We start from the raw sequence: 27,594 nt of genomic DNA, 5'->3' as shown, positions 1-27,594 counted from the left end.
GATGCCTCCTGATAACATGTCCGAAGTACAGGGGATGAAGTCTTGCCATCCTTGCTTCTAAGGAGCATTCTGGCTGTACTTCTTCCTTTCTCTATATGTTCAATATACAACTCCTGATTAATTGAACAGGTGTAGAAATGAAAATTTTTTGAAAAAAGTTTTTTTTTAAAAGCAGGGAAGTATATCAAAAAATAGAGATTCCAAACCATTAGTTTCTGGCACTTCTTTTTGGCAAAGTGAAATATTACAGTATTTATTGAACCAGTTTATAGAATTATAAGGTAGACAAATTTCAAGTTTTTGCCACACCTGCTTTTATAAAGATGAAATCCGGTTAAAATGCTTTGAAGAATACAAAACTGGGAGACATGATACACAAGGGTTCAGTGCTGCTCAGAGGTTTGTGAGAGTGAGACATCTGACTCCAGTTGGTTGCACATGTGTCTTGTCAGAATCAACGCAAAGGCAACTAACAACAACAGCAACATCTGTGTATGTATGTATATATTTATGTGTTTATTTCCAGCTAGCATCGGCTGTTCAGGACAGCCAGTTCCAGTTGTTTGAATGTGTATGTGTGTGGGCATGTATGTACGTATGTATTTATAGCTAACATTTGCTATGTTTAAAGCTGCAGTCTTTTCTTTCTTTCCCATCTTTGACCTCCCTGAGTCATTCCTGCCAAGAGCTCACCCAAGTTTATTGAACCGATAAAACTTCAAGTTTTTGTTAGAAGAATTGGGCTGGAATCAGAACATAGAGATTCTTGATGGAGAATCCACCAGGCAAGGAAATGTATAGCTATCTGTGTCCTGAGATGACCAGCTTCTCCGGCCACACCCAGAAGGATCGTATTGCCAGTCTTCCTATGGTATCAGGGAACTAGGATGGAGGACTCTAAGTTCCAGTTATGGCAAGTCTCAGTGAAAAGGGAAAAAGATCACGAAAGAACTTAGATCCGTGGACTTAGTGCCAACCTCTCCCCAGAGAGAAATGTTCTTCCTGGCCTTGTAGAATCCATGTGGTTAAAGCTCTTTATGTCCTTTGTAAAATTCTGAGCAGTAATCCTCTCTTTAGGATCCCCTCCTCCCCTACCAAAAAGAAAGTTGAGGTATATCAAACCAACTTGTTTTAGACAAAGGGGCCTAGTGGTGCAACGGTTAAGGCTCAGCTGCTAACAGAAAGGTTGATGGTTCGAACCCACCCAACAGCTCCGCAGGGGAAAGATCCAGTGATCTGCTTCCATAAAGATTACAGCCAAGAAAAACCTACGGGGCAGCTCTACTATCACAGGGAGTTGCAGTGAATTGGAATCCACCCCCACAGCTCCTAACAACAACCCTTTTAGATTGCAGTGTTCTTTTTAGTGTGAAAATGAAAGAACTGAGGTTTTGCAGTATAAAATATGATGGTAATGTGAGGTGGTACAGTGAAAAAGCATAATTAGAGTTATATGTGTCTTACAGCAGGGCTTCTCAAACTTTTTGATCTTGGAATCCCTTTACACTCTTAAAAATTGAGGATCTCAAAGACCTTTTGTCTAGTGGGTTGTATCATTAATATTTACTGTATGAGAAATTAAAACTGAGAATTTAAAGATTTTATTCATTTATTTGAAATAATAAAAATAAATCCTTTATGTTTTAATATTTATTTAAAATGGAGAAACTGAAAAGATAGTTGCGTACTAATTCATTTGAAAATAATAAACCCTTTATGTGTTAACATAAATAACATTTTTATAAAAAATTTTTATGTTTTTCAAAACGAAAAAATTTAGTGAGAAGAATTGTTTTCTATTTTTATAGATCTCTTTGATGTCTGGCTTAATAGAAGACAGCTAGATTCTCATACCTGCTTTGGCATTCAGTATGGTGCTTTGTCACACATCATGCAGCCTCTGGGAACCTTCACTGTATACACATCAGATAATAAGAAGAAAAAAGGCAAATAATGTCTTACTGTTATCATGAAAATACTTTTGACCTCAAGGACTTCCCAGAAGGGTCTCAGAGACCTCCAGGGGTTTCTGGGCCGCGTTTTGAGAACCACTGTTTCAAAACTCTGTGTGTGGAAAATATGAGACTTAAAGCCAGTTTTTCTGTGTGTTTGATCAATATGGTATTAAACCTAGTAATTAAGACTCCAGAATTGAAGTGGGCGGTGTAGCTGAAACCTCCAAACATTGAACTGGGAGTTAGTCCCAGTCATGTGTTTTTAAAAGTAGTTGTTCAGTGTTTTTGTAGGACATTGCTAACTAGTGAGAGAGGAAAATTTGAGTCACATCTCTGGGGAAGAAGAACCAGAGAATTTTAGAGATAAAATTGATCTTTAAAGATAATCTAGTAATAGAATTTTAGGCTTTCAGATTTGAAAACCACCTGCCAGGTCATTTAATCTAACCCTTAAACTTTCTAATAATTGCAAATAGTACTTATTGTGTCTTTCTCTCCCTCTCTTTTGTAGTTTTGATCCTTATTAAGTTTTTTGTTATAGAGAATGTCAAACATCAACCAACTTCAGCAGTTGTTAATTCATGTCCAGTTATTTTGCGTATATCCCTATCACACGGCACCTACTCCTTTGGATTACTAGGATGCAGATTCCAGATATTTTACAGTTTCTTCTGTAAATATTTCAGTGTATGTCTCTAAAAGATAAGAACTTTAAATAAATAACCACAGTTTCATTATCACACCAAAAACTTAGCAGTTATTCTTTAATAGCATAGAGAAGCCAGTGAGTGTTCACATTTCCTGTATTGTACCATTCATTTATGCATATTTTTCCAGTGTTTGAATTGGGATGCAGTTAAAGTTCATATGGTACAGTTGGCTGATTTATCTCTTAAGACTGTCTTAGCTATCTAGTGTTGCTATAACAGTTATACCACAAGCAGATGGCTTTAATAGCCATTAGAGTCTGTTGTTAGGTGCCGTTGAGTCCTTTCCAACTCGTAGCGACCCTGTGTACTACAGAACGAAACATTGCCCAGTCCTGCGCCATGCTCACAATCGTTATGCTTGAGCCCATTGTTGCATCCACTGTGTCAATCCATCTCATTGAGGAAATAAAAAGATATTTTCCAAAAAGGTGAACGTTATTTAGTTGCTATTTGTTAACAGGCATGGAGTTGTGTATCCTATTGTTTCCAGTTGATCTTTTTTCATTGGACAAAGGAATAAATCATCATCCTTGCTTTTACTTCTTATGTTATAGGGTAAATAGCCTTTAAACCCAGAAACCCAGTGCCGTCAAGTCGATACCTTTAAAGGTATCTCTTTTTCCCCTCAGGTTCATTTCTCCCTTGATATAAATGACAAAGAACGTTCATATTCATGACACTTATGCTACCTGTGAGTTTGTCCACTTACTTTACAAAACTCCCCAAAATTACTAAGGGAAATAAAGCAAAACTAGCTTTAATACCCATAGTATGCTAGGCACTGTTCCAAGCGCTTTTACATGGATTACATATATCTATATATCATCTTTGCTTTCAGCAAACAGGGTTGCGTCATCTGCTTATTGCAGGTTGTTCGTGAGTCTTCTTCCAATCCTAATGCCACGTTCTTCTTCATACAGTCCAGCTTCTTGGATTATTTGCTCAGCATACAGAATGAGTGCTGAAATTGAAGAAGACTTGAAGCACTTACTGATGAAGATCAAAGACTATAGCTTTCAGTATGGATTACACCTCCACATAAAGGAAACAAAAATCCTCACAACTGGACCAATAAGCAACATCATGATAAATGGAAAAAATATTGAAGTTGTCGAGGATTTCATTTTACTTGAATCTACAATCAACGTCCATGAAAGCAGCAGTAAAGAAACCAAATGACATATTGCATTGGGCAAATTTGCTGCAAAAGATCTCTTTAAAGTATTAAAAAGCAAATATGTCACCTTGAGGACTAAGGTGTGCCGTAACCAATCCATGATATTTTCAGTTGCCTCATATGCATGTGAGGGCTGGACAATGAATAAGGAAGACCGAAGGAGAGGGAATGCCTTTGATTTATAATGTTGGTGAAGAATACTGAATATACGTTCGACTGCCAGAAGAATGAACAAATCTGTCTTGGAAGAAGTACAGCCAGAGTTATTCGTAGAAGTGAGGATGGGGAGACTTGGTCTCATGTACTTTGGACATGTTATCAGGAGGAACTAGTCCCTGGAGAAGGATATCATGCTTGGTAGAGTGAAAGGTCGGGGAAAAAGAGGAAGACCCTCAGTGAGATGAATTGACACAGTGGCTGCAACAATGGTCAAATACAGGAGTGATTATGAGGATGACTCAGGACCAGGCAGTGTTTTCTTCTGTTGTACATAGGGTCACTGTGAGTCAAAACTGACTCGACAGCACCTAACAACAACAGCATATATCATCTATCCTTACCACAACCCTATAAGGGACATATGAATAGTATCATCATCCTAATTTTATTATGAAGTTGCTGAGACACAGAGATTAAAGTAACTTGCCAAAGGTCACAAGATGATAGTGAAAGCCAGGAATCCAATCATGAATTCTTTGTTCAGAACCTGTGCTGTGTACTTGCCTTCAGTAACTACCACAGAATCTTTTTGCATAAAAGGATTTTGCAGTGGTGTTCATAAAAGGATTTTACAATCATATGAGTAATAAAATTATTCATTTAATATGACAAAAATGGGCATTTTATAAAGACAAGTAAATATGACTAAGCAAGTTTCTTTTTTTAATGGAACTTGATTCTAAAGTCAATCTTAATTTTTTTCCTAGGTCATAATTTCACAGGTAATATTCAAGCAAACAAATATGAATTATTAAAGAATAAGTTATCCTTTGTCTTATTGTAAAAAAATAAGTTTATAGAATTTGCGAACTGTGAACTTTTTTAACAGGAATAGTACTTAACATAATTTGCTTGCCATCACTCTCCCCTTATGCAATTATAACTTCTTTTGTGTGGTTACTAACAGGCTCACACTATTCTCACACATGAGCCCTGAAGAGGCAGTAGTCACAGTTGCTTTATCTATCCTTGCTTCTTCCTCTATTATGAATGTGTGCATCCATAAAGAGAAAATAACCCAAGCACTGTACTAATGTGTAGTTGTCACAGCAATGGCTGTAGCATATATAATAAAGCCTGCTGATTATGCAAAATTCCTTACTAACTGGCTTCGTGTCACCCCTTCTCTCTCACCCAGTAGAGTGGAACGTAATATAAGAATGAAAGTAACTATAATAGAGAAAACTTAGAGTCTAATTTCATTTATTCATTAAAAAGGTATTATTAGAAACCCTGGTGGTGTTGTGGTTAAGTGCTATAGCTGCTAACCAAAAGATTGGCAGTTCAAATCCACCAGGCGCTCCTTGAAAACTCGATGGGGCAGTTCTGCTCTGTCCTGTAGGGTTGCTATGAGTCGGAATCAACTCGACAGCAACAGATTTGTTTTTGGTTTGTTTAGGTATTACTAGGAATAGATTATCTGGGACACGGTTTTATAGTTTGACCTCTTGATTGAAAAACTGTACCCTTAAAGCATATTACTCAACCACTTCCCTTCAAATTGGTATAGCAAAGATACCTAGTAGCATTCTCTCTACCTTTTAAACTTTAATATTGGGAAACTCAGTTATAATGGTTGAGGAAAGGGAATTTTTAAAACAGGAAACCAAGAAATGACAATGCTGGACATATTAAAATAAGGACTGTTTTGCCGAATTCTCGAGACTAAACCCATACCCATTGCTATCAAGTCAATTCTGACTCATAGCAACCCTATAGGACAAAGTAGAAGTGCCCCACAGGGTTTCCAAGGAGCAGCTGGTAGATTCAAGCTGCTAACCTTTTGGTCAGCAGCCAAACGTGTAACCACTGTACCACCAGGGCTCCATTCTTGAGACTAGGAGGTAAAAAATAGTCATAAAACACAAAGTTAAATGCAGTTATTATATATGTGTACTCCGTCAATTAACATCAAAGTCTAGATATGGCCTTGAAAACTTTCTAGTACAAGCTATGGATTGATTATAACCACAGAATAAAACTAATCTGAGGGAGCCTCTCTCCCCCCAACAACAAAAAAGAATTTTTTTTCAAGCAGAAAAACATCCAAAGACTTCACCAAAAGAGTAAAAAGACAGCCTACAGACTAGGAAAGAATCTTTGGCTACAACAAACCCAATCAGCATCTGATCTCTAAAATCTACAAGATACTACAAAACCTCGACAGCAAAAAGACAAATAGCCCAATTAAAAAATGGGCAAAGGCTATGAACAGACACTTCACCAAAGAAGACATACAGGCGGCTAACAGATACATGAGGAGATGCTAACTATCATTAGCCATTAGAGAAATGCAAATCCAAACTACGGTGAGATACCATCTCACCCCAACAAGGCTGGCATTAATCCAAAAAAACACAAGATGATAAATGTTTGAGAGGCTGTAGAAAGACTGGACACTTATACATTGCTGGTGGGAATGTAAAATGGTACAACCACTCTGAAAGTGGATTTGGTGCTTCCTTAAAAAGCTAGAAGTAGAACTACCGTACAATCCAGCAATCCCATTCCTTGGAATATATCCTAGAGAAATAAGCGCCCTCACACTAATAAGTATATGCACACCCGTGTTCACTGCAGCACTGTTTACAGTAGCAAAAGGATGGAAACAGCGAAGGTGCCCAAAAACAGTTGAATGGATAAACGAGTTATGGTATATTCACACAATGGAATACTATGCAATGATAAAGAACAACAATGAATCTGCAAAATATAACATGGAGGAATCTGGAAGGCATTATGCTGAAATTAGTCAGCAAAAGGACAAATATAGTATGAGACCACTATTATAAGAACCCAAGAAAAGCTTTAAACACAGAAGAAAACATTCTTTGATGGTTATGAGGGTGGGGAAGGAGGGAGGGGGTATTCACTAATTCAATAGTAGACAGCGGTTGTTTTAGATGAAGGGAAAGACAACACAATACAGGGGAAAGTCAGCACAACTGGACTAAACCAAAAGCTAAGAAGTTCCCTGAATATAACCAAACACTTCGAGGGACTGAGTAGCAGGGACAGGGGTCTGGGGACCGTGGTTTAGGGGGACATCTAGGTCAATTGGCATAACAAAGTATATTAAGAAAACGTTCTGCATCCTACTTTGGTGAGTGGTGTCTTAAAAGCTAGCAAGTGGCCATCTAAGATGCATCAATTGGTCTCAACCCACCTGTAGCAGAATAGAATGAAGAATACCAAAGACACAAGGAAAATAGGAGCCCAAGAGACAGCAAGGGCCACATAAACCAGAGACTCCAACAGCCTGAGACAGGAAAAACTAGATGGTGCCTGGCTATCACCAATGACTACCCTGGCAGGGAAGAGTAGTCATTTTCACAACAGAGAATCCCTGATGGAACAGGAAAAAAGTGGGATGCAGACCTCAAATTCTAGTAAAAAGATCATACTTAATGGTCTGACTGAGACTGGAGGGACCCCAGAGGTCATGGCCCCTGGACTCTGTTAGCCCAGAACTAAAACCATTTCCAAAGCCAACTCTTCAGACAAAGATTAGACTGAACTGTAAGATATAAAATGATACTGGTGAGGAGTGTGCTTCTTAGCTCAAGTAGACACATGAGACTGTGTGGGCAGCTCCTGTCTGGAGGCTAGATGAGAAGGCACGGGGGTCCGGAGCTGGTTGAATGGGCACAGGAAATACAGGGTGGAGAGGAGGAGTGTGCTGTCACCTGTGGGGAGAGCAACTAGGGTCACATAACAATGTGTTTATAAGTTTTTGTATGAGAAACTGACTTGAATTATTAACTTTCACTTAAAGCACAATTAAAAAAAATATAGTAACAATAAATGTAAGTTCTTATAGGCTAGAGACCTAACACATTGAAATCATTCAAATATTTACAGCAATTATCTCTTAAGTATCTATTCAAATACAGTAGAATCCCAGGAAAGAGGTGATTTAGTATGAATTTATATATCATATTGAGAGTGAGACTCAGCTATGATTTGTTCTAAACTCCTATGTTAATTCACTTTTAGGAACTTACTTCACAGCCAGAGTTATTGTTCATTTGTTGATTGTGAACAGTGCTCTGTTCCGGTTTGGCTTGTTTGATAGTAATGGAGAGGGATTGTTTAGATTAACATTCATATTATTTCTCTTTGTATGGATCCTTAAACAGTTGTTTTGTAGGAAAAGTAACATTAATTCAGCTCTTTATTGGGAGATCAAATGTTGTATTCTGGTTGGCATTCAGATACATGTTTAATTGGTAGAACAATTACTTTGTGTACTCATGATAAATGCTGTTTATTTGGACATATTTGCTATTTCCTATTTTTTCTTAATTGATTTGACTGTTCTAAAAGCTATTCTTTAGACTGACAGCCAAAAAACCCCACATGACTAAGAGAACTGCCAGGAAAGTGTTAGTACTCTGAGCTCTGTAATTCTCATTTCTTAATTTTTAGGGGTTGCTTACATCAGATGGGTTGGACTCTCTGTGGAGGCTGGTGGTCTGCTTAAGACTGTTCCCAGGCAGGGATTTAACACTTGAATGCCTTTGTGTATCAGGCACTTAACATGTGTTAACTTATTTAGTTCTTAGAATTATGTGAGGTAGATGGTATACCAAGTTTACAAAAAAAGAAAGTGAAGCTAGTTATCAGTTTACCCGAAGTCACACACCTTAAGTGACAGGACTGTGATTTGAGTCTGTCTCGGTCCCCAGATATCACTCTTTTTACTACACCACACTAATTTATATCAACAGTACTGTTACAGCTGTTGATCTGAACAGATTGCCTTCTGTTAGTAACTATTTCAGTAAGGTGGGGTAGATAATGGGGTTAGTAGACATAGTAAGATGATTGCAGAGGCAGGTAATGTATAGAAGAATCACAGGACTATGAGATAACATAAGCTTCAGTTCTAGAGCCACCATTAACATGTGCCTTGGACGAGTCATATATCACTTTTGTTGCAGTTTCCCAGTCTGTAAAATGAGGATAATATCTATCCTACCTTACCAATGGGGCGTTTTGAGAATGTGTGTGTGTGTGTGTATAAGCGTTGAAAATTATAAAACCTTACAAATGTAAGATATTATGTATTATGATTATGGAGGGTCATATGGCTTGGTGGATTGGTATCATTCTTTTAACCAAGGGAACAGTTAAGTTGATCTTGGCAGTTGGCCATTGGAACTCAAAGAAATAGCATCTGTCAATTACAGTCATTTCTTGGAAGGAAGAATTGAAAACGGCACAGCAGTTATTCTCCTTGACCTCTTCTTCTGAAACGGAATTTGATTAGGCAAGATGGTCTGATAATAGAGCAGAGCTTCTCGCCTTTCTCTGGGGAGTTGAAGCCGAAGTAGCCAGACTTGCTCTGTTAAGCTAGAGTACTCTGGTTGAAAGGATTGAACTATATTTCCTGTAATTAAGGTTTTATGAGGGATGTGTACTGCAGAGTAGCAGCTTTTAAAATGTTACATATGCATAAGTCTTTGTCCCTAGGTTGAGAAGGGGACACTCAGGAAACATCCCTCAACAGTCACACCCCATCTTGAAGAGAAGCCTAGATTCTGACAACTGAACATGCAGTAGAGGACCATCGTATGGCCTATAGAACCAAGTCCCCCATCTGGCATGATTTGATATTTCTCTAGATCTTTGTTAAGGAGCTGACTCAGTACTTTATTCCATTATATAGATACAGTTAAACCACAACACTCAACATGTATAAGTGTGCAATAAGCAAGGGTGTGAATGTTTAATAAAAACTGTTACCTAATTATGTCTAATCATTAACCTAAGATGAAGGCAGTGAATGGCCAAAGAAACAAGTTGCAATGTGTTTCAGTAGCTACAGGCCTCCCTGGAGGATTACTGCATGCCCTGATGGAACTCAGACTGTTTCTAATTAGGAAGATCTTGCTCAGTCCTTTATTCTCCAAACACTTCCTGGCTCTCCTGCAGGTTTGTGTATATGTATGTAGTGTGAAGGTCACTGGTTTAAATAACTTGGCCAAAGTCAGGATGAAATGAGAATTACAGTCAGTTTCTCTAATTCTTTTTTACATTCATACTGTTGCTTTCATTTGCAAAATTGATTTTAGGTAAATCAGTGATTTCAGAACCCTGAAATTTGTTTCTTAGTCTACTTGGTTCCCCTCTCCGACACCCAAGCAAGGTATTGGTTACTTAAAGAAACTTGTTAGAGACTTTTGGAAATGTGTTTAGATGAGATTTGTTTGGGGAAAATCGCCTGGGATTGCTCACGTAATGGTTGCTTAAAGTTCTTATAGGTACCTAGGTGGTGCAGATGGTCTGCGCCATGCGTCCCTTACTCTTAGTGTGCTTTACTTTGAAACAAGCTTTCACCTTAACACCTAACTGAGTTGCGAAATTAGAAGTGGTGAAGAAAGTGTGGGCCACAAAGAGAAGCTCCTGCAGGGAGCTTTGAAGGCCTAGTGAGTAGCTCCAGGGCACTGAGTGCTTGCAGGATAGGGTAACAGACTTGTCAGCAGTTGAGACAGTACATTTAGAATGCTTTTGCCTGAGGCCTAATAGAAACAGCCTCCTTCTTCCTGAATACTGCTGGAAATTGCCTTGTGTCCAAGGACTGGCCCTGGTGGTGCAGTGGTTAATGTGCTCGGCTGCCAACTGAAAGGTCAGTGGAGAAAGATGTGGCAGTCTCCTTCCGTTAAGATTTACAGCCTTGGAAACCCTATGGGGCAGTTCTTCTGTTCTGTAGGGTCGTCATAAGTCGTTGTCGACTTGACGACAACAGTTTTGGTTTTTTGATTCTCTCCATGGACTAGTGGCCCAGAGGTTTAGAACCAGGATCCTGTTCCTGTCTACCATTTGCAGTATCTAAAAGAAACAATTTTTCTTCTTTATAAATGAGAAAAATCTTTGAGAAGGAAAGTATGTATGTATATTATATATATAATGTTTTTAACATAGAATTAGATTTTATTGCAACTCTGTCTGATAGCACTCTGAATAAGCACCTTTACATCTGAATGTATTAAAGACACTGTAACATGTCTATCCAGAGAGCATCCTACATGAGTGCATTTCACCTGATTTGGAACCAGCTGGATACAATGTTAGGTTCCCTTGAGGAGGCTCACAGGTTTTTCCAAAGGTCAGTTGTCAGAATGTTACTGTGGACTTGATTTTTGCTGTTACGAGTGAATCTCACACCTGCGCTCTTACATGTTCCACAGTTTATCTCAGGAGCTGTTTAGACACTGAAAAAATAATCATTTGTTTTTATTATCATCTCTCAATAAAAACAAAAGATAGTTCATAACATAGGTGGGGTATTTCCAGTGTTAAGATGCAAGGACCAAGCATAAGCTTCTTTCTCTGTTATTCCAGTTAAACTGGGAATGTTACAGGGCACAGAGACAAGCCATTCATCCTTCTAGGGTTCATAGTGAGAAAGAAGCAGAAATACTTCTCCTTGCTGCATTCCTTCTCATGTATGTGACATCTCTGATTGGCACCCCTGTGATTATCCCTTTGGTGCGTGTTGGCTCTCATCTGCATTCACCCATGTATTTCTTTGTAGCCAACCGAGAAGGGATGTTTGATAAGGTGATTTGGAGCTGTTATTAAAATCATTACCTGCTGAATATGGTCATTTTCCAGTTCATATAATCAAATAACTAGAGGATAGTAGAGAAGAAGGCCTGAGGTTTGATTTGAAAGGAAAGATATGAATGTCATTGAGAGAAAATGATTGGAAGAATATTTCTGTTCTTTTGGCAAGAGAAGAAAAACCTTAGTTTATTTTAACTGATTAAATAGGTTCAGGGAATGGTGTGTTCACCAGCCAGCCCTTCTATTTCTGATCCCCTACTGAAATACAATTTAGGAAATACAAGGTAGTCTGCCTTTATTGTTCAACTAGGAAAAAAATCCCTTTGTCCTATCTAGTTAACTAAATGTCAAAGTGAGGATGTGCAGATGGTTTAAATTTCCACTACAATGTGTGATCAAATTTTGCTGCTCTGGTTTGGTTAGAAACTGTCTCCCTCTACTGGCTACAATACACTTGACATTTCATGAGGACAATTTTTTCCTCTGAAACATGGAAGTATGACAGCTATGAAAAGTAGTGTTGCAGGAATGAACCCTTATATGGCTTTTCCTAAAACTTCTAGTGGAGCTTTTGGAGATATTACTAAAGATTGCTGGGGCGATAATTGAGGAGAAGTGAGGCAAATAAAGGGTTACAAAAACTAAACCAGAAGGATGAGCTCCTGTGTGTGCACATGTACAAGAAAATGTTGGTACTGACCAAGTCTAATTATTAAACTATTTAAGCTTTGCTAATTCAAATTGACAGAGATCATCCATTTTCAAAATTGCAGTTGGTTCAAGTTCTTGTGCCCATTTGGAAATAATTTTTATTGTCATCACTGAATTATACAATAAAAGAAGACTTAGACGCTTTTTGTCAGGCATTAGCAAACTTTTCCTGTAAAGGGTCAGGTAGTAAATATTTTTGGCATTTCAGGCCATACAGCCTCCATGGCATAATACTCAACTCTGCTGTTACACTATGAAAGCAGTCAGAGACAATATGTAAATTAGTGGGGTTGGCTGTGTTTCAATAAAGCTTTATTTATGGAAACTGAAATTTGAATTTCATACATTTTCCAAGTGCTATGACATGTTGGAAACCCTGGTGGCATAGTGATTAAGTGCTACGGCTGCTAACCAAAGTTGGCAGTTTGAATCCACCAGGCGCTTCTTGGAAATTCTATGGGGCAGTTCTACTCTGTCCTGTAGGGTCGCTATGGTTGGAATCGACTCGACGGCACTGGGGTAGGGGGGAGGTTTATGATATGTTATTCCATTTAAAAAAAAAAATTTTCAACCATTTAAAAATGTAGAAACCATTTAGTTCGTGGGCTACGCAAAAATAGCATGCCGAATTTGGTCTGTGGGTCATAGTTTGCTAACTCCTAGTGGTTAGGAGCTCAGCTGCTAACCAAAAGGTCAGCAGTTCAAATCCACCAGCCACTCCTTGGAAACCCTACGGGGCAGCTCTACTCTGTCTTACAGGATCACTATGAGTTGGAACCTACTTGATGGCACCTAACAAAAACTAACAACTTTATATTCAGAAATATTAAAGAAGAATCTGTCAATAAGTTCTCATGTCCCTTAGAGGAGAAAATCTAGAAGAGAATTTCTCAACTTTTAGGAGTCTTCCATGCTCTTATGAGCTTGTGCAGAGGGTGTTGCACCTATTCACCATCACCACCAACCACATGGGAAGAAGTGCACAACTTTCTATATATAGAAGATGATTCTTTACCCACATGTGTGAGCTCTGATCTCTTCTGGTTTTATTGTGTTTACACAGTTTAGATCATTTAAATCCAAACAGGAGAATATTTGTAAGGCTGTTTTAACATATATTTATACATACAGAAGATTCTTCATGTGAATTTAAAAACCAGAAAGATTCACATAATGGAATTATTCTAAAATGTTTCCCAAAAAGGAGGTGTTGTTATAAGTTAAGAATAATTTGCTGTGGTGAGGGGCATGTGGTGTTGGCACTGGGGCACCTGGGCCACATGACATGGGCAGGGTGATATAGATCAGTTAGTTTGGCACATTTTGGGAGATAACTATCTTAAAACATTAAATATTGATGGTTACAAATGGTTAATCATTTCAATTAGTTACATACAAAGTTACATACCCTTGGCTCTTGTCCTCTATCAGTCTCCAAATTCCTGAATAAATTCCATGCTCCACCTTCTCTGTTTCTGCCTGTGCCTGTGCAACTGAGTGCTGTGAAGTTATGGAATTGCTGCTTTCAAGAATCATGGTTTTCAATCTCATTTTGGTTCTCATTATCTATTATCAATCATTTTATCTTGGTTATTTACCTTTGTCATTCCCTTCAGAAGCTATAACAGTTCTCTGCTACTGTCCTCAAATCCCTTTTAACCTCTGCCTCATTGTCATCATCTGATCTGGGCCACCAAAAATGTTGAGGCCTTCACTTGTGAACTCCTTCAACTTCCTCCTTACATGTCTCTGTTCCTTATCCTTACCTTTTTCCTTCCTGTCCGAAAGGAAGAGGTTTAGCTCTTCCCATTTTAGATAGTTGTGACATCTGTCTAAATAGGTGGTACTTGGTACCATCTCGTCCATCTCCTCAGTGACTTAAAACCAAAAAACCAAGCCCAGTGCTGTCGAGTCGATTCTGACTCATAGTGACCCTATAGGACAGAGTAGAACTGCCCCACAGAGTTTCCAAGGAGCACCTGGCGGATTCGAACTGCCAAACCCTTTGGCTAGCAGCCATAGCACTTAACTATGACTTAGCACCATCTTTTATATCCTTGATCTTCAATTTCTCTCACTCTGTTATTAACTCCTTCCATCCTATCTTTATATATAAAAAAAAAAAATCCATAATTCTCTAATTCTTGTCTTCTTCTTCCCTTATCTGGATTCTTAAAAAAAAAAAAGAGTATCTACACATGCTATTTTGAATTTTTCATTTCCTTTTCGAACTTTGCACTCCCTAGTCCCTTTACCCTGCAGTACTTTCTCTTTTTCCATAGCACCACCTTCTAACATATTATTATTATATTCATTATTTATCATCTGTCTGCCTCCTAGAATTTAAACTCCACAACGACACAGATTTTTCTTCATTGCTGTGACCCAAGCCCCTTGAAGAGTGCCTAGTACATAGCATATGCTCAATAAATACTTGTGAAATGAATGAATGAGAGTTTGTATAAACCTCCATTATTGTATTATCACACTGTATTGTAAATATATGTTTACATGTCTTTCAAACAAGACCCTTGAGCTGCTTGAGGGCAAAAGCCATACACAGCCATATACTGCATAATATCCGTTCGGGCAGCGTCCGACTGCATTGATGTCCGTGATCTGGTGTGTGCCCTCCAGGGGATGCCCACAGCCTGACTCAGCAGCGAGCCCACTTCGCTCGCTGTGAGAACAGTCATCTCAGCCTCTGGGAGGAGTGGGAGCCCAATCCTACTCCCGAGCATCCAAGGTCAGCAGGCATTGCATGGCCCTGCCAGGTTGCCGAGACTGCTCCCCTGTTGCCCAGACCCATGCCCAGATCCTCCCCACTGTGACCTTCTTGGGACTGCATCCCCAGTGCTGGTCAGGATCCAGCTGAGCACCCACCTGAGGTGTCCACAGCAGGAGCTCCCTTGGCCACACACCACACAATAGCTCCCAGGCCCCTGTGCCAGGGAGCCTTGCATCCCAAGTACCCAGGTGTTCGTACAACATCCAAATCATATAATGTCGTGTTTCACAGAATGTGTGGTAAGCATTGAGTGACGCGTAACTGTATTCATTTATATCTATGACACCTGCATTTAGTGGGTGCTTAGTAAAAGTTTACTGAACTAAAGGAACTATGGAGAGTATACAACCTATTTTTTTTTTTTTTTTTTTTACTAGGTAGGTAAAATGTGTAAGTTTATCTGTAAGTGGGTAATACAGTTACTGGAAGGAAGAGAATGATTTGGAATTGACTCAACGGCAGTGGGTTTGGAAGGAGGAGATGGGTTTGAGTGAAGGTTTAACAAGATCTTTGGTAAGAATCCAATAGAGGAAAAAAACTATCCACTATGAAAATTATCAATAAGCAATTTCTATTGGTAATATCAGGCCAAAATATGAACAATATTCATTTATCTGGGGAATTAGCATTAGGGCACAATTCTACCCTTGTTTTAGAGGCCAAAGAGGAGATAGAAAAGATAGGCGGGGAGATAAACCCCAAAGGGCAAGTGAGGCTTGACAGTAATGGCAATAGCAAACTTGGTGTGGACTTGCAATGTGATCCTTAGTCAAAGGAAGGCCAGTGCTATTCTGGGCAGCTAACAAAGGAGAATTGTGCCACAGTGCAGGGAGCTGGCAAGAACCCACTGGGAGTATTGCATTTAGTGCAGTGTCAGCATGATAGAAACAGAAGGTGGTGAGCTCTGAGAGCAACTGCGGTGCTGAAAGGGATAAATAGATGACTTACGAAGACCAGTTGAAGAGTTTAAGCATGCAGGGCTGAGTGAATTCTGGCAACTACAAGATCCAGGGGAGACGATGCTCCCAAATGCCTGAAGAGTGTTAACATTACAGCAAGAGAGGAGTTACTTAGCCTGAACTAGGGGACTTTGTAAGCAGGTGAAACTAAGGGCAGGCATGAATTAGTGCTTCTCTTTAAAAGGAATGTCCCGATGGGGCTTCTGGGTAATGGTACTGCCTTCACCCTCAGGACTTTTCCTAGTGTGAAGATGTAAGTCCAAGCTGTAAGATTTAAGAAGCTCTTTCCCTTGAGAAGTTGTTGAAGAATATTTTGGTCTCATGAATAAAGAGTTTTTATCTTCAAAGGCAGGTTGTGGAGGATTGGTTTAGTATTTATTAGTCATGCACAACACACTAAACACTATCTGCAACAAGGCAACATCGTTCGTGAGATTCTAAAGTAAAGCTACTAGTTGTTGTAGGCCTTGGGCATTTTTAATTTGTTTCAGTAATTTAGGAACTTTGGCAAATTTCATAAGACTATCCTTTTGGGACAGAGTGATGGTAGGAATAGGCCAAATGTAAAAATAAATAAATAAATAAAACCCTGTCACATCCTTTGAATGTTGCCCGTCACAGGATGGCGTAGCATGCATCCTTGGGTAGAGATTTTTATTTGGTGATGGGGATGAAGAAGTCTTGGGCTGATAACATATTTGTTCTTCAGGACATTTTAAATGCCAAAGAGTGAAACCATTGCCTTCATTGCTTGCCAGAGTTATGTCTCAGTTCAAGACAGGGCAAGGAGAAATAAGATGATTCACTTAGAAGTAGTTCTGTTTCCTGAGGCAAATGTACTTGAGTTTTTAAGTGAAGTGCCAAAGGAGCTCAGAGTATACTGAGATAAAGATTTTTATCTCTTCTCTCATGTCTTGGCTCCATGGTTTCCAATTGCTTGTCTATAGAAGCTGTGATAGAGCCATAAAGATCAGGTTGGGTGTGAAGAATGTGGAGTCAGGTCCCATTTAAACAGGTATTTGAGTCTTTCCTCAATCAACTAAATTATTTTATGGCCCCCTAGGGGTCAGTTTGGATCCTCTGAGTGACAGGCGTCAAAACAGGCTTAGAGGTCCAAGATTTATTGGGAGAAGCTCCTGTAAACAAAGGAGGAGGGAGCCAGGAGTAAGTCAGGGAGAGATACCAAAATGTGATGCAAGGAAGGAAGAACCAAGGAAGGTTTGGGGAGGAAGAGCCTCAGGCCACCACACAAAATAAGATGACTCACTTAGAAGTAGTTCTGTTTCCTGAGGCAAATATACTTGAGTTTTCTGGTGAAATGCCAAAGGAGCTCAGAGTATACTGAGAGAAAAACTTCTATCTCTTCCCTCATGTCTTGGCTCCATGGTTTCCAACTGCTTGTCTAGAAAACCTGTGATGGAGCCATACAGATCAGGTTGGGTGTGAAAATCTCCACCAGGCAGACGTGGGGTCCCCAAGCAATGGTTGCCTGTTAGTGGAATCCTGTATCAGGCAGGAATGGGTAGGCGCTATTAACCCTGCCCGTTCAGTCACTGGCCAGGAGTGCCAGTGAAGGCTGCTTTCAGCATTTTTAGGGGTGGCAGCTAGAGACTGTCAGTCAGCTATGCTCCATACAGCAGGTACTCTTGAAGGAGCTCTAGGTGCTGCATTTTCATGGCCATTATGCTTTCCAGGAAGTTCATTTATTCATTTCTTAACGGGATTCACAAAGTTTTAAGGAAAAATGTAAATAAAAGTAGAAACTCAAGATGGTATGAAATAAACCAGAAGGCTCATTGTTTTGCCTCAAATTTGCCCTTAAGCTTAAGCTTCCAGAGGCTACATAATTTAGATTTCAAGAGAAGAAGAATTTACTACTATTTCCTACAAAAGGATTATGGCATTAAATTCTAAGAGATTTCTTGAGGGTTCACATTGAAAGTACTGAGTGATAATGATTTCATTGTCTACAATATTTCTGAGCAAATATGCTTGTTTCCTTATGGTTCCTTGATACAGTGTGTTTTGAGAAAGACTAAGGATTTAACATTAATATACAACTCATTGAAGATAATTATGTGGAGACCAAGTTTGTGTGTAAGAGTCATGTAGCTGATGGTCTATATTGTTGGAGCTAAGATTAGGACTTTTGAGTCCTCAGAGGAATAAATGGACTGAAGGGCATTCAAATAATCTTGCATAAATATGAACTCTATCAAACAAACTTTTGATAAAAAGTTTGAAATAGGCTGTTCAAAATTATATTCTTAAAAATAGAAAGTTTATACCTACAGACTGGGAAGAAGTTTTCAGCTATGACCTCTCCGACCAGCACCTGATCTCTAAAATCTACATGATTCTGCTAAAACTCAACCACAAAAAGACAAATAACCCAATTAAAAAATGGGCAAAGGATATGAACAGGCACTTCACTAAAGAAGACATTCAGGCGGCTAACAGATACATGAGGAAATGCTCTTGATCATTAGCCATTAGAGAAATGCAGATCAAAACTACAGTGAGATTCCATCTCACTCCAACAAGGCTGGCATTAATCCAAAAAGCACAAAATAACAAATGTTGGAGGGGTTGTGGAGAGATTGGAACACCTGTACACTCCTGGTGGGAATGTAAAATGGTACAGCCACTTTGGAAATCGATTTGGCGCTTCCTTAAAAAACTAGAAATAGAACTACCATATGATCCAGCAGTCCCACTCCATGGAATATATCCTAGAGAAATAAGAACCTTTACATGAACAGATATATGCACACCCACGTTCATGGCAGCAGTGTTTACAATAGCAAATAGTTGGAAGCAACCAAGGTGCCCATCAATGGATAAATGGATAAATAAACTATGGTAAATTCACACAAGGGAATACTATGCATTGATAAAGAACAATGTTGAATCCATGAAACATTTCATAACGTGGAGAAATCCGGAAGACATGCTGAGTAAAATCAGTCAATTGCAAAAGGACAAATATTGTATAAGACCACTATTATAAGAACTGGAGAAACACTTTAAGCAGAGAAGAAAATACTCTTTGATGGTTACGGGGGTGGGGGGAGGGCGAGAGGGAGAGAGAGAGGTATTCACTAATTAGATAGTAGATAAGTTTCATTTTAGGTGAAGGGAAAGATGATACACCATAAAGGCGAGTTTCAACACAAACGGACTAAACCAAAAACAAATAAGTTTTCTTAAAAAACTGAACACTTCAAAGGCCAGCATAGCAGGGGCGGGGGTTTGAGGACCATGGTTTCAGGGGACATCTAAGTCAGTTGGCATAATAAAATCTATTAAGAAAACATTCTGCATCCCACTTTGGAGAGTGGTGTCTGTGGTCTTAAACGCTAAGAAGCGGCCATCTAAGATGCATCAATGGGTCTCAACCCACTTGGAACAAGGAAGAATGAAGAACACCAAAGGCACAAAATAATTATGAGCCTAAGAGACAAAAAGGACCACATAAACCGGAGACTACATCAGCCTGAGACCAGAAGAGCTGGGTGGTAACCAGCCACAACCGGTGACTGCCCTGACAGGGAACTCAACAGAGAAACCCTGAGGGAGCATGAGAGCAGTGGGATGCAGACCCCAAATTATCGTAAAAAGACCAGACTTAACGGTCAGACTGGGACTGGAGAAACCCTGGAGCCCATGGACCCCAGACCTCCTGTTACACCAGGACAGGAACCATTCCCAAAGCCAACTCTTCAGACAGGGATTGGACTGGAATAAAAAATAGAAAATGAGACTGGTGAAAAACAAGCTTCTTGGATCAAGTCAACACATGAGACTATGTTGGCATCTCCTGTCGGGAGGGGAGATGAGAAGGCAGAGGTGTCCAGAAGCTACCCAAATGTACACGAGGAGAGAGGGGGAGGGAAGTACTGTGCTATCTCATCAGAGGGAAAGCAATTAGGAGTGTATAGCAAGGTGTATGTAAATTTTTGTATGAGAGACTGACCTGATTTATAAACGTAAAATAGTTTAAAGCACAATAATAAAAAAAAAAAGTCTAGAAATACACCTAAAAGATATATAAGATAAAGGTAGCATTTAAAATCAGTGGTGATGGTAATGGCAGGAGAGAATGGATTATTTAATAAATGGTATACTTAGGTAGCCATTTGGAAAATAAAGGTGTATCCATACCTTACATTTTATACCAGACTGAATTCTAGATGAATCAAATATTTAAATATAAGAAATGGAACCATGAAAGTAAAGAAGAAACTGTGGGAGAATTAAAAAAAAATTTATATCACATGACAAAAAAAAAAAAAAAAACAACTCTAGAAGCCGTGAAAGAATAGACTGATAAATTTGACTACATAAAATTAAAAAGAAAAAATTATCTTGGGAGGATATCGCAAAAACTACTATGAACAAAGTCAAAAGACATGACAAACTATATTTGCAACTCAAGTCACGAAGGGCTAATTTCCCTATAAACAGCTCAAAAATCAATGAGCAAAAGACCAGTAATCCAGTAGAATAATGGGCAAAGGATATGAACAGATAGTTGTGGAGAAATGAAATACAAATGTCTCTTAAACTTGTGAAAAGAAACTCAGTCTCACTGTTGATAAGGAAAATGCAAATAAAAGCTACTCTGAGGTACCATTTTTCACATCTCGAGTTGACAGAGACCCCACAGTTTGGTAACATACTGTATTAGAGAAATGTGGGAAGGCAGACACTTATGGGCAATCATCGATCTGCCTTCTGTCACAATAGCTTAGTTTGTATTTTCTAGAATTTTAAACAAATGAGATTATATAATAGGTACTCTTTTCTAGTCTGGCTTCTTTTAGTCATCATCATTATTTTGAGATTCATCCAGGTTGTAGCCTGTATTGATAGTCCATTCTTTCTTATAGCTGAGTAATACTCTATTTTATGAATATATCACAATTTATCAGTTCACTGTTGATTGACATTTGGGTAGTCTCCAGCTTGAGGCTGTTACAGATAAAGCTGCTGTGCACATGGTTCAGTGGTAGAATTCTCACCTTCCTTGCAGGAAACTGGCCAGCCTACCTCGTGCTCAGACACCACTGGTCTGTCAATGATGGGTTATGTGTTGCTATGCTGCTGTGTAAGGGCTTTCAAAACAGAGGTGCCTGGTGTATCTGAAAAGGCTGGTTCACGTTTGGACTCGACTGCATTTTTTTTTAACTTCTGCTTTTTACCTTAGCAATGGTTAACGCTTGTACAGACTTAATCCTGCAGCGAAGGATATGTTTTTCTAAGCTAAAGATACAGAAAAAACGTCTCTTCGAGAAGACCTTTGTGCCAAATCTTTATCTAAATCTCCCATGGGAAAGGTTTCGCTTAAGCAAGCTGTTTCCAAGGAAAGAATGTCCTGCAAATATATTGTAACTACCCTGTAACCCCCTTTTTGTCACATACTCTTGCAGTCATCACGCTGTAACAATTTAAGAAAGACACGAGTGCTTTAAACCAATCCCTTTCAAGCACTGGCTTCAAGTAATCCCACTTTGTGCTGATCTAAGTTTGTAACTTCCAATCAAAATAATGTACCTTAAGTTCTTCATTTTCACCCTGTAAATATGTTTCTGCAGCTTCACCTCCTTGTAGCGCTGGCTTTCATTTTGTGAGATTTGGTGTCTCCTCAGCTCAAGTTGTCTTTGCTTTCAGTAAATCTCTTAACAGAGTGCATGTCATTACTCTACAACAATGCAGAACAAGGTTCAGTGGAGCTTCCAGACCAAGACAGACTCCGAGAGAGATCTGGTGGTCTCCATCCGCAGAATTAGCCAGTGGAAACCCTGTGGATCACAGACTCCTAGAGAGATCTGGTGATCTCCATCCACAGAATTAGCCAGTGGAAACCCTGTGGATCACAGACTCCTAGAAAGATCTGGTGATCTCCATCCACAGAATTAGCCAGTGGAAACCCTGTGGATCACAGACTCCTAGAAGGATCTGGTGATCTCCATCCACAGAATTAGCCAGTGGAAACCCTCTGAATCACAGACTCCTAGAGAGATCTGGTGATCTCCATCCACAGAATTAGCCAGTGGAAACCCTGTGAATCACAGACTCCTAGAGAGATCTGGTGATCTCCATCCACAGAATTAGCCAGTGGAAACCCTGTGGATCACAGACTCCTAGAAGGATCTGGTGATCTCCATCCACAGAATTAGCCAGTGGAAACCCTGTGAATCACAGACTCCTAGAGAGACCTGGTGATCTCCATCCACAGAATTAGCCAGTGGAAACCCTGTGGATCACAGACTCCTAGAGAGACCTGGTGGTCTCCATCCACAGAACTAGCCAGTGGAAACCCTGTGGATCACAGACTCCTAGAGGGATCTGGTGGTCTCCATCCACAGAACTAGCCAGTGGAAACCCTGTGGATCACAGACTCCTAGAGAGATCTGGTGGTCTCCATCCACAGAACTAGCCAGTGGAAACCCTGTGGATCACAGACTCCTAGAGAGATCTGGTGGTCTCCATCCACAGAATTAGCCAGTGGAAACCCTGTGGATCACAGACTCCTAGAGACATCTGGTGATCTCCATCCACAGAACTAGCCAGTGGAAACCCTGTGAATCACAGACTCCTAGAGAGATCTGGTGGTCTCCATCCACAGAATTAGCCAGTGGAAACCCTGTGGATCACAGACTCCTAGAAGGATCTGGTGATCTCCATCCACAGAATTAGCCAGTGGAAACCCTGTGAATCACAGACTCCTAGAGAGATCTGGTGATCTCCATCCACAGAATTAGCCAGTGGAAACCCTGTGGATCACAGACTCCTAGAGAGACCTGGTGGTCTCCATCCACAGAACTAGCCAGTGGAAACCCTGTGGATCACAGACTCCTAGAGGGATCTGGTGGTCTCCATCCACAGAACTAGCCAGTGGAAACCCTGTGGATCACAGACTCCTAGAGAGATCTGGTGGTCTCCATCCACAGAACTAGCCAGTGGAAACCCTGTGGATCACAGACTCCTAGAGAGATCTGGTGGTCTCCATCCACAGAATTAGCCAGTGGAAACCCTGTGGATCACAGACTCCTAGAGACATCTGGTGATCTCCATCCACAGAACTAGCCAGTGGAAACCCTGTGAATCACAGACTCCTAGAGAGATCTGGTGGTCTCCATCCACAGAATTAGCCAGTGGAAACCCTGTGGATCACAGACTCCTAGAAGGATCTGGTGATCTCCATCCACAGAATTAGCCAGTGGAAACCCTGTGAATCACAGACTCCTAGAGAGATCTGGTGATCTCCATCCACAGAATTAGCCAGTGGAAACCCTGTGGATCACAGACTCCTAGAGAGACCTGGTGGTCTCCATCCACAGAACTAGCCAGTGGAAACCCTGTGGATCACAGACTCCTAGAGGGATCTGGTGGTCTCCATCCACAGAACTAGCCAGTGGAAACCCTGTGGATCACAGACTCCTAGAGAGATCTGGTGGTCTCCATCCACAGAACTAGCCAGTGGAAACCCTGTGGATCACAGACTCCTAGAGAGATCTGGTGGTCTCCATCCACAGAATTAGCCAGTGGAAACCCTGTGGATCACAGACTCCTAGAGACATCTGGTGATCTCCATCCACAGAACTAGCCAGTGGAAACCCTGTGGATCACAGACTCCTAGAGAGATCTGGTGGTCTCCATCCACAGAACTAGCCGGTGGAAACCCTGTGGATCACAGACTCCTAGAGAGATCTGGTGATCTCCATCCACAGAACTAGCCAGTGGAAACCCTGTGGATCACAGTGGTCCCGTCTGCGGCTGATCGTGGGGATGGGTGTAAGACCGAGCAGTTGTTTTACTTCCTATTTTGTTGATTTCTGCTCTGGTCTTTATTATTTCCTCTTGTTATTTTATTTTGGCGATTATAAGCTCTTCTCCAAGTTTCCTGTGGTGGAAATTGAAGTTTTATTTATCTGACTTCAAAATACTTGTTCCCAGTTATTTTGCATTTAATGATTTTAAAGATTACAGCCTAGAAAACCCCATGGGGCTGTTCTGCTCTGTTACATGGGGTTACTATGAGTCGAAAATCAACTCAACAACACCCATCACCACCACCACCACCAATAGATATTAAAATATGTCATAATACATTACATAAAGAAGATTATAACATCTCATTTTTTGCATATAAAAATTATCAGAAGGGTATATTCTGAAATGTCAGCAATGGTAATAGTTGAATGTTGGGATTATGGTTGACTTTTGTCTCTTTTGTCATTGTTTTCTATAGTGAATTTGAATGACTTTTGTAATTAAAGTTTTTTTTTTTTTTTTTGCTCTAAGAGATTCATTTCATAGTAGAGGGGTGGAGTGGATTAAAAACATCTTCCCTCTTCCCCTCTGTTTCTGGACGGAGACATATTTCTGAAATGGGTGTGGCCACTCTTGATTTTGCCTGTAATTTCCTCTTGGCATTAGTTAATAAAAATTAGAAGGCTGAAAGAGCAATGTTATTCTGAGATCTAAAGATGTAAACACATGAAAGATCTTTAAAAAAATAACATTATAACCATTATTCAATTTGTTCCCTAGATCTGGGAACATGGCTACTAGTAACAGGATTCAGAACCCAGAAGCACAGAACCTAGAAATTTACACAGTGAGCAATTCCCCCAGGCTCTTCTCTTTTAGCTTTTCACTAGAAAATCTTCCTCCTCCTCTCTTTTTTTCCCAGTTCTTTTTTTTTTGTTAGTTTAAGGTCTTTTTACCTGGCTGAAAAGAAGTTGAACCAATCATAAACAAATAGCTTCTCTTTTGTGCCTGACTTTTTGTGCATTCCTGTTGCCATGTAAATAAGAAAAAAAAGAAAAGCTAACTATCTAAGCCAGCTGCTCTCTATAGCCTCTCTCCCTAAACTAAGGGAAAGGGTGGTGAAGGTTAACTAGGGAGAGCCAAAAGGAGGGGTAGAAATTGAGGGAAGACAGTAATATATTTATATTCTGGTCTTGGTTCTCACTCTGTCTCTTTAACTGTACACGTTAGAATAAGTTGCCTGTAGCTATTTGTGTTGGTCCTTAGTCATGCTTCCCAGCAGCCAAGAGCTGTAATTGACTAACAACTTTTTCTCTATTTGTTTGCATATTTGAAACTGCCACTATTTAGGGATGGAATTAATAGGTTTCCAGCTATCTTTCAGAGTCCCTGGGTGGTGCAGACGATTAGTGTGCTTAGCTGCCGAAAGGTTGGAGGTTAGAGTCCAAGAGTTGCCAGTGAAGAAAGGCCTGGTGATCTACATCTGAAAAACCAGCCAATGAAAGCTCTACGGAGCTCAGTTCTGCTGTGACACACATGGAGTTGCTGAGTCTGAATCAATTTGATGGCAACTGGAAAACCTAGGAAAATGAGTGGTTGTAGGATGTGGCATGGGGTTTATGATTTTTGGTATCAAAGAGTTACACTTGGATTAGCATTTAACAGCAGTGGAGGGTGTTAATGAAATTTGCACTGGAGGCACTATGCAAAGACGTACATGCATCCGGTCAGTGACCACAGGCATTCCCAATCTCAACCATAGGGATATTGACAGCTGAAGCCCAAAACATACGGCACAGAAAGTAGATAAGTACTTGGAATCATTAAGGTGTTTAAGATAATAATAATACAAAATTCAGACACCTAACCCCATAAAATGTAAGAAAATAAATTTGTTAAACCTGTTACTGTCGAGTCAATTCTGACTCATAGGGACACTAGAGGACAGAGTAGAACTGCTCCATAGAGTTTCCAGGAAGTGCCTGGTGGATTCGAACTACTGACCTTTTGGTTAGCAGCCATCGCTCTTAACCACTACGCTACCAGTCTGTTTGTTAAAGCCAAAAAAAAAAAAAAAAGCAAATTTTCAGCAGGGGTTGGAACTGGAACTAACTGGTTCAAAGCCTGAAACATTCTCATCCAGCTAGTCCGGTTCTTCATTAAGTTAGGGAACAGCAAAAGTTAAATAAAAATGCCATTATAATAGCCATAAGCTTCTTAAGTCTCTCACCGGGTATAACTTGCATGTAAATATCCAGAAATATTTTTCTTATGGCCTAGTCCTTGTTTCTTATTGTTTCTTTATACGAATATAAGTAATACATGTATTTATTCTTAGTCTGTGTAAGAAAGAGACTCAGAATAAATATATGTATTACTTATATTTGTATAAAGAAACAATAAGAAACCAAACCAAACCAAACGCATTGCTGTTGAGTCGATTCTGACTCGCTGCAACCCTATAGGACAGAGTAGAACTGCCCCATAGCGTTTCCAAGAAGTGGCTGATGGATTCGACCTTTTGGTTAGCAGCTGTATCTCTTTACCACTGTTCTGAACTTTGCCTTTTTTCCTATATGAGTACAAAAAGAGCTTAATATTTCTTTTTACCACTGTATAGTATTCCATTGTTTGGACGTACCTCAGTTTATGTAACCAGAACCCTGGTAATGGACACTTGGGTTGTTTCAAATTGTTTTAAGCTGGAATTTTAGTAACTTTACCCACCATTTGCTGTTGAGTTGATTTCCACTAATGGTGTCCTGTGTGCGTCAGAGTATAACCTTGCTCCATGAATTTTCAATGGCTGATTTTTAAGAAATAGATTACCAGGCCTTTCTTCCTAGGCACCTCTGGATGGACTTGAACCTCCAACCTTTCAGTAGCCGCTGAGCATGTTAACTATTTGTATCACCCAGGGACTCTTTAGTAACTTTAAGTCCCTCTTATTAGCAATCTCACTTTGAGGCCAGACTACAGAATTTAGTATAGAGAAACCAACTGAATATAAATGAAAAACTACAGATCTAGTTTTAGTCCCAATCTGGGCTATAAGATGTCTGAATAACTTAATGGTTATGGTGCCTTAATGTAGTCTCCCTCTACTTCGTTTTTCTTTCTTCATTGCTGTGTGTTTCTCTAGTGCCGTTTGGTTTATTTTTTACCTTTAATTTTTTCTTTTCTTGGTTTTTTCCTGACCCTATGGAATACGTGAACCTTCCCAATTGGTATTTAGACCTTTGTTAGAAAATTGTTAGACATGGAGACCACCTTTGCATTTTACAGTCACCAAGATAGCAGTTGTCGGTCCAGGTGAGGATGGGATTCCTGCTATCTACTTTGTTGGATAGAACAATATCATTAATATCACATGCAAACAAACTTTTGCTGAAGATCATTCAAAAACGGCTGCAGCAGTGTATCGACAGGGAACTGCCAGAAATTCAGGCCGGTTTCAGAAGAGGACGTGGAACCAGGGATATCATTGCTGATGTCAGATGGATCCTGGCTGAAAGCAGAGAATACCAAAAGGATGTTTACCTGTGTTTTATTGACTATGCAAAGGCATTCAACTGTGTGGATCATAACAAACTATGGATAACATTGGGAAGAATGAGAATTCCAGAACACTTAATTGTGCTCACGAGGAACCTTTACATAGATCAAGAGGCAGTTGTTCGGACAGAACAAGGGGATACTGATTGGTTTAAAGTGAGGAAAGGTG

General features: G+C 39.8%; 1 protein-coding gene and 1 long non-coding RNA gene across 3 annotated transcripts in view; both read left to right on the top strand.

Moving 5' to 3' along the window:
* LOC135232222 (uncharacterized) overlaps window positions 1-25,982 on the top strand; it is a 58,160-nt gene extending 32,178 nt beyond the window's left edge. The window contains exon 2 of the long non-coding RNA XR_010322606.1: window positions 1,809-25,982. This is a non-coding gene — a long non-coding RNA (uncharacterized LOC135232222). The remainder of the gene's footprint in view (window positions 1-1,808) is intronic.
* The window catches only part of AHCYL2 (adenosylhomocysteinase like 2), a 158,626-nt gene that overhangs the window by 42,387 nt on the left and 88,645 nt on the right, over window positions 1-27,594 (top strand). The gene's annotated exons all lie outside the window — the stretch shown is intronic.

Source organism: Loxodonta africana, chromosome 8 (assembly GCF_030014295.1).
Source record: "Loxodonta africana isolate mLoxAfr1 chromosome 8, mLoxAfr1.hap2, whole genome shotgun sequence".
Classification (NCBI taxonomy): domain Eukaryota; kingdom Metazoa; phylum Chordata; class Mammalia; order Proboscidea; family Elephantidae; genus Loxodonta; species Loxodonta africana.
The sequence above is the reverse complement of the archived record's forward strand: the minus strand, read 5'-3'. Positions and strand labels throughout refer to the sequence as shown.